The sequence below is a fragment of the Argopecten irradians genome, unplaced genomic scaffold (genome assembly GCF_041381155.1).
Source record: "Argopecten irradians isolate NY unplaced genomic scaffold, Ai_NY scaffold_0516, whole genome shotgun sequence".
NCBI lineage: Eukaryota > Metazoa > Mollusca > Bivalvia > Pectinida > Pectinidae > Argopecten > Argopecten irradians.
This window is the reverse complement of record NW_027187983.1, coordinates 12,351-20,371: the sequence shown is the minus strand read 5'-3', so window position 1 is coordinate 20,371 and position 8,021 is coordinate 12,351. Positions and strand designations below refer to the sequence as shown.

Below are 8,021 nucleotides of genomic sequence, written 5' to 3'. Positions count from 1 at the left end.
TCTTTCCATATTCAACTAGATATAAAATTATTAGGTATAACAAGAGGAAAATCCCGGAAGAATAGGCCTACTGTACAACAATGTCAACATGCTGACATGTGCACACGTGGGAACAGAATATTTGGCAATATATCGACTGATATTTAAAAAAAAAATACAAAATGATTCTATGTAAGTCCAGTTCACCTTGTATACCATCCATTATTTATGCTATCCTATATATGTACAATGTGTCTCGAAGAAGAAATATTCAGTGAAATAACTGAGGTTTAGGTGCAATGACCATCAGGCTAAACTGACAGTTTTCACGGCGGAAGTTTACATCTGTAACATGTCGATATGCGCATGCGTGCTGACGGTTTTCACGGTACTTACGATTCTCACGCGACAACGGCAACGATGTTTTGATCCGTTTCCGGTATCGCTTCGATGTACGAGTACCGAGCAGGTAGGTTCAAACTTTTAGAGTTTAAATACATTGCGCATGGTGTTACAGACCGATATTCAGCTCAAGTATTAATTAGATATCCTACCTTGTATTAAGATCGTGATTTTACGCAAAGTACTCCTATTTATCATACAATTGTGACACTTACATACAGCTTGATGCGAGTTCCTAGCAAAAACTTAAGTTTTCATCTGAATCTTGCTTATTATCCAAGATATTCACAAAATATGACTGATATACAAATTATTAGATTCATATGTATCAATTTGATATGCGCTTTGCCATATTTGATGAAGAATAAAGAGTGTTTGACCCATTGTTTACATCGTTGTGTCAGCCTTTGCGCAACGGTTTTGATCGATGATATTGCGAAAAAGTGTACGGTTTGGAGTTTGAGATTGCAACGGTTTGGTATTATTTATATGATGGCATTTCCATGCGTAATATCATCCAACCGTAACGTATTAAGCACAGGGATCTGAGAATTAGTTACAGTTTATATAATTATTGACCCGCCAGAGTGCCCATAGACTATTTTAGACGTTTTAAGGACCTAGATAAAAAGAAATCAGTAAAAATCCTATTCTACATTAAACACACATAGTACAATGTAGAATAGGATGTTTACCGATTTTTTATTTAGACCCCTAAAACGTCTAAAATGGTCTTTGGGTACTCTTTATTGCGTATGCGTAACTCTATATACTTAATTATATCGTTTTTATGCCCATCATTACAATGCCTATAAGGTCTCTCAAATCCTTTGATGTGGGACTAAGGAGTTTTTACTTTAGAACACTTTTGAATTTATGAAACTTTTTATCGAATACCTACAAAAACTATTTTGGGAGAATTTTAACGGCAAAATTTGCTGTAAATATGCAATAGAGTCGAACATCTGAACTTGCTTGTCCCGCCGTCCTCGAATCCTAGCGTAACCACACGGATCTGAGAATAAGCTTTAGTTCATTTCAATATGGACCAAAGAGCCCATAGACCATGTTTACACGTTTGAGGGGTCTAGATAAAAATCGGTTAACTCACATTCTACAAAGTACGTATATATTGCGAAAGGTGGAAAGCTCCTCAACACAAAAAAAATCGAAGAAAAATCTACCACGCCTGCGCTTTAGCGGCCAAAAACCATACTTTTAGGAAGTCTTAAGAAACAGATTACTGTCGTTGGAAAGAACGATACTTTTTGCTTTTAAAATCGTATAAAATGGTCCATGGGCACTGTTTTGGATGTACATTGATACAAACTTTATCTAATTATCAAACTCTTGTGGGCGTAACGTCTTGGTTTCTTGATGTCCCTTCATCGTTTTTGAAATGACGTCAGATTGAATTTCGTGCCCGTTAATAGCCGATATTTATATTGTCACTGTACATGTGTACAGTACCTATGTATGGCTATTAAACCGGCAATGTATGATAATTCTCATTATTAACATTGGCAGTTACATGTAGATTTTGGTGTGCTAATTATTTCTTCAGAGTTCAAGAGGTCACATAAACACTGAGTTTAAGTCAATGTGAGAATTCGTTGAATAATATCAATGTATTCTTAAAATTGAAGAAGTATATATATCTTTGTATATTTGGTTTATCGGCAGTCAGATACTGTCATTGTTTAATCGGTTGCTGATTACAACACACCAGAAGAAATTCCCCAAAAATCATCAACTGTTTATCAAATAGTATTCTTACTCTATACAGACGTATAAACGAACGCGTTTTATTATCAAACTTAAAGGCCCACTACCTTTGCGGAGCAAATTTTATAGGTTTCTTAAAAACATTAATAACATAAGAAAATACCTATCGATGGCCTAAGATGAGGTTACAACACCAAACAAATGCAAGATTTCCTATGTAACTGATTCTAGTACCCTGTACCCTGTACCCTGTACCCTCTACCCTGTACCCTGTACCCTGTACCCTGTACCCTGTACCCTGTACCCTCTACCCTCTACCCTGTACCCCCTACCCACTACATGAGTTGCTATTACGGACTATCGGCTTGCGCATGCGCGGGTTATGACGCCTTAAATGTTCGAGTGAATTACAATAGATTATGAAGGAATCTTATTACTTGATATAAAAGCAATTTTTCAATTACTTTCATACCAATGGCAGTCGGTAAATTTATTCCGAGTCATACTTGCATACCTTGTACCCTGTACCCTGTACCCTGTACCCTGTACCCTCTACCCTCTACCCTGTACCCTCTACCCTGTACCCTGTACCCCCTACCCACTACATGAGTTGCTATTACGGACTATCGGCTTGCGCATGCGCGGGTTATGACGCCTTAGATGTTCGAGTGAATTACAATAGATTATGAAGAAATCTTATTACTTGATATAAAAGCAATTTTTCAATTACTTTCATACCAATGGCAGTCGGTAAATTTATTCCGAGTCATACTTGCATACCTTGTACCCTGTACCCTGTACCCTGTACCCTGTACCTTCTACCCTGTACCTTGTACCCTGTACCCTCTACCCTGTACCCTGTACCCTGTACCCTGTACCCCCTACCCACTACATGAGTTGCTATTACGGACTATCGGCTTGCGCATGCGCGGGTTATGACGCCTTAGATGTTCGAGTGAATTACAATAGATTATGAAGGAATCTTATTACTTGATATAAAAGCAATTTTTCAATTACTTTCATACCAATGGCAGTCGGTAAATTTATTCCGAGTCATACTTGCATACCTGTACCTTACCCTGTACCCTGTACCCTGTACCCCCTGTACCCTGCGGGTTAGACCCTTAGATGTTCGAGTGAATTACCTATACTTGTAAAAAGCAATTTTCAATACCATACTCGGTAAATTTATCCGAGTCCCTACCTGTACCCTACCCGTACCCCTACCCACTACATGAGTTGCTATTACGGACTATCGGCTTGCGCATGCGCGGGTTATGACGCCTTAGATGTTCGAGTGAATTACAATAGATTATGAAGAAATCTTATTACTTGATATAAAAGCAATTTTTCAATTACTTTCATACCAATGGCAGTCGGTAAATTTATTCCGAGTCATACTTGCATACCTTGTACCCTGTACCCTGTACCCTGTACCTTCTACCCTGTACCCTGTACCCTGTACCCTGTACCCTGTACCCTGTACCCTGTACCCTGTACCCTGTACCCCCTACCCACTACATGAGTTGCTATTACGGACTATCGGCTTGCGCATGCGCGGGTTATGACGCCTTAGATGTTCGAGTGAATTACAATAGATTATGAAGGAATCTTATTACTTGATATAAAAGCAATTTTTCAATTACTTTCATACCAATGGCAGTCGGTAAATTTATTCCGAGTCATACTTGCATACCTTGTACCCTGTACCCTGTACCCTGTACCCTGTACCCCCTACCCAATCTCATCCCATCCACAATACTCTATGCCTAAGTTTATAATATGCAAATTATATATATATATTGCTCAATATAATCTATTATAATATATATATAACATTTTTTTCTGGTAAATTATGGCACCAGATGAACAGTATTCTTACAAAATTGACATTTTACAAAATTAGATCACTGTGACCTATATTTTGACACTTAAGTTTTATTTTCAAAAAAAGTTTTATTTTTAACATATAAATGCATGTAAAATCATTCAAAAATATCATTTGGTTCCAACAAAACTGGACAAAACCGAAAATTATCCATCCTGTTTAACCCCCCATAACTCACAACGGACTCCGACCTGACCTTAATCATATTTCATATCATAATGTCCTAAACCCCGGGTATCTGTAAACAAAAAATAATGCTTATCGGTCATGCCAACCAGAGGGCCCAAATTGACACTCCTCCTTTAAATCAATTCTTATTGATTGTATTGATTGAAGGAGGAACAAAATCTGCAAAGGCACAAGATCTTTCACGCAAAGGCGATTCAAAGACAGGGCCCCAGAAATATTGGTTATTGACGTGTCATTCCTATCCCGTGTGCGAAATTTGACCATCAACGACATCGATCAAAGACTGACTGTGCAAGAGAAGAGGTAAGGACCATTAATCGTATCAATTGAATACACATTTAATGAAGTTATGATGAAAAATAGTATATATTGTACTAAATGGTTTGACAATACTGAAAATCTGGAGGAGAATATTCAATTATATTATATTTCTATCTGAACAGTAGAAAACAATATTCCATTCCGCTACAATGTACTATTTATTCAAATTTACCTAAAAATTTAAACGTTCCAAATCGCTATATTGTCACAAACTAATCAATTTGACTTTGTCCGATATTCGCCTGACTATAAATTTATGTCACTTAGGCGATAATCCGCCACCAAAGCATAGCCTTCATTCATTGTAAGATGTAAAACGAAACGCATCAACAAAAAGGGTATGGTTTAAAATTAATTTTCTGTATTAATTATCTCAGATGACTCTATTTAGTGTAGGTTTTACTTGTTGGTATACATGTACATAAACTCGCATTAAAAAGTAGTTTTCATCTTTTTTGTTCCAGTTATGCACTTTTTGCTGTAACTATCTGTAGGAGGTCCCATTTCATTGCCAAGATCAAATTTGCGGGATCCTGGTACGAGTACGACGGATTAAGTGAGTCCATTAAAGCAGGGACCAGCTTTCAAGGCACAATGAACTTTGCTGTTTTTTTGTCTCCTGTTAGATTTGTTAGACTTCTCTGCTGAAGGAAATTTTGTTCAAACCTTGTCGAAAGGTTGGTTGTGACATTTGAGTGTTGTTCAAGTGGTTTTAATTGTTAATATTTAAGCATTAATGTTTATTTAGATATTACATGTATTGGGTTTGAAAAACAATTTGTTTGCAAACTGTGTGAATCAGTGATTTTTTAAGGGATTCATTTTTCCGAATCAATACGCAATGTCTTTGTGACGTCACGATAACGTCGGGGTTTCGCGCCATTCTCGGATTCAAAAACGTATTGACCAATCAGAAAGCCAGTTTAGCTATGAAAACGAAGAGAAATTAAATATAAATGTTTCGAAAAGCAACAAATATTGTGATTGGAAAAAAAGCCCAACAAATATACCTACCCTCAATTTGTATGCATGTTTTTATAATTACTTTTTAATTGTTTTTATACTAAATTCTACTATTTGATTGGTAGGTTCTTTTTCTTCGTACTATTTTGAAGAAAATTCGAGAATGGCGTGAAAACTCGACGTTATCATGACGTCACAATAGAGACGTCGACGTTGCGTATTGATTTAGAAAAAACCCATTGGAAAATCAATGGAATCGTAAGTATAAAATATGTCATCAGGTAGTCCACCTTCAGTCCGTGGTCTCCCGTCCACCTTTCAGTCCGTGGTCTTCCGTCCACCCTTGAGTCAGTGGTCTCCCGTCCACACATGATTCCGTGGTCTCCCGTCCACACATGATTCCGTGGTCTCCCGTCCATCCTTCAGTCCGTGGTCTCCCGTCCACCTTTCAGTCCGTGGTCTTCCGTCCACCCTTGAGTCAGTGGTCTCCCGTCCACACATGATTCCGTGGTCTCCCGTCCACACATGATTCCGTGGTCTCCCGTCCATCCTTCAGTCCGTGGTCTCCCGTCCACCATTAAGTCCGTGTTCTACCGTCCATCCTTCAGTCCGTGGTCTCCCGTCTACACATGAGTCCGTGGTCTTCCGTCCACCATTATGTCCGTGATCTCCCGTCCACCCTTCAGTCCATGGTCTCCCGTCCACCCTTGAGTTCGTGGTCTCCCGTCCATCCTTCAGTCCGTGGTCTCTGTCCATCCTTCAGTCCTCGGTCTCCCGTCCACCATTAAGTCCGTGGTCTCCCGTCCACCCTTGAGTCCGTGGTCTCCCGTCCACCATTGAGTCCGTGGTCTCCCATCCATCCTTCAGTCTGTGGTCTCCCGTCCATCCTTCAGTCCGTGGTCTCCCGTCCATCCTTCAGTCCGTGGTCTCCCGTCCATCCTTCAGTCCGTGGTCTCCCGTCCACCCTTCAGTCTGTGATCTCCCGTCCATCCTTCAGTCCTCGGTCTCCCGTCCACCATTAAGTCCGTGGTCTTCCGTCCACCATTATGTCTGTGGTCTCCCGTCCACCATTATGTCCGTGGTCTCCCGTCCATCCTTCAGTCCTGGGTCTCCCGTCCACCCTTGAGTCCGTGGTCTCCTGTCCACCCTTCAGTCCGTGGTATCCCGTCTATCCTTCAGTCCAGGGTCTCCTGTCCATCCTTCAGTCCAGGGTCTCCCGTCCACCTTTGAGTCCGTGGTCTCCAGTCTACCCTTCAGTCCAGGGTCTCCCGTCCACCCTTCAGTCCGTGGTCTCCTGTCCACCCTTCAGTCCGTGGTATCCCGTCTACCTTCAGTCCAGGGTCTCCTGTCCATCCTTCAGTCCAGGGTCTCCCGTCCACCTTTGAGTCCGTGGTCTCCAGTCTACCCTTCAGTCCAGGGTCTCCCGTCCACCCTTCAGTCCAGGGTCTCCTGTCCACCCTTCAGTCCGTGGTCTCCTGTCCACCCTTCAGTCCGTGGTCCCCTGTCCACCCTTCAGTCCGTGGTCCCCTGTCCACCCTTCAGTCCGTGGTCTTCCGTCCACCATTATGTCTGTGGTCTCCCGTCCACCATTATGTCCGTGGTCTCCCGTCTATCCTTCAGTCCAGGGTCTCCCGTCCACCCTTGAGTCCGTGGTCTCCCCTCCACCTTTCAATCCGTGGTCTCCAGTCTACCCTTCAGTCCAGGGTCTCCCGTCCACCCTTCAGTCCGTGGTCTCCTGTCCACCCTTCAGTCCGCTCTAATAGGCAATATTGCATATTGCAATTTTGGAAGAATCGGACAAGAAGGCCGGTAGTTGGCCATCTTGAATTTTGATAGTAGGAGTTTGTTACTGCTTTTTCTTAAAACATTATAAAGCCATCTTTCTGAAATTTCAAATTTAGGGTTTATATTTGTCCCAAGACATTGTAATTATATTTTGAATATTAAAAGTAACAATAAGACTGATTAGCAGCCATCTTGAATTTTGCCACTTTGTCAGAAAGTACTGAAAAGGTCTAGCTTCCTCAAATTTAACTTTTAGTGTCTTTTTTGTCAGAAGTTTTGCATATTTATTTGGGAACAAAGTCGCGTTTTTAGGCAATGCGTCATCAATCGACGTGTGCAGTCCACCGTGGATAATTTTTCCATTAAAAAATATGTCAAATAAATGACCTTGACCTTCATTCGAAGCACAAGGGTCGAAAAGGTTTTTTAAAACGACTTCTTGTCAATATGTAAGAGCCATAGAGATATTTCATTTCCTATGTAGCATGATAGAGGACGGGCTACCAAATGTGTTCAAATCAATGACCTTTACCTTCAGTTGAGGTCACAGTTCAACTATAGTCTCTCTGTGTTTTGTGTCAATAATAAGATTACCGTTAATACACATGGACCTCTTTTTCCAGGATATAATTTTTCGAACGAATACATTCCATTACTAACCAAACTTATCGTAGTGATATATCGTGCTCCGTTTACACCCGGAACCAGACGGCAACGTACATAGTATAGGCTAATTACATTGGTTACTGACGATGGTTCTGTTCTGAAG

At 40.8% G+C, this 8,021-nt stretch overlaps 1 long non-coding RNA gene across 1 annotated transcript; it reads left to right on the top strand.

Annotated features, from left to right (window-relative positions):
* Positions 1-383: 383 nt before the first annotated feature.
* LOC138312906 (uncharacterized) lies at positions 384-6,460 on the top strand. The gene is made up of 3 exons (XR_011207077.1): positions 384-448; positions 4,331-4,486; positions 4,969-6,460. It is a non-coding gene; the product is annotated as an uncharacterized lncRNA (long non-coding RNA).
* Positions 6,461-8,021: the final 1,561 nt, after the last annotated feature.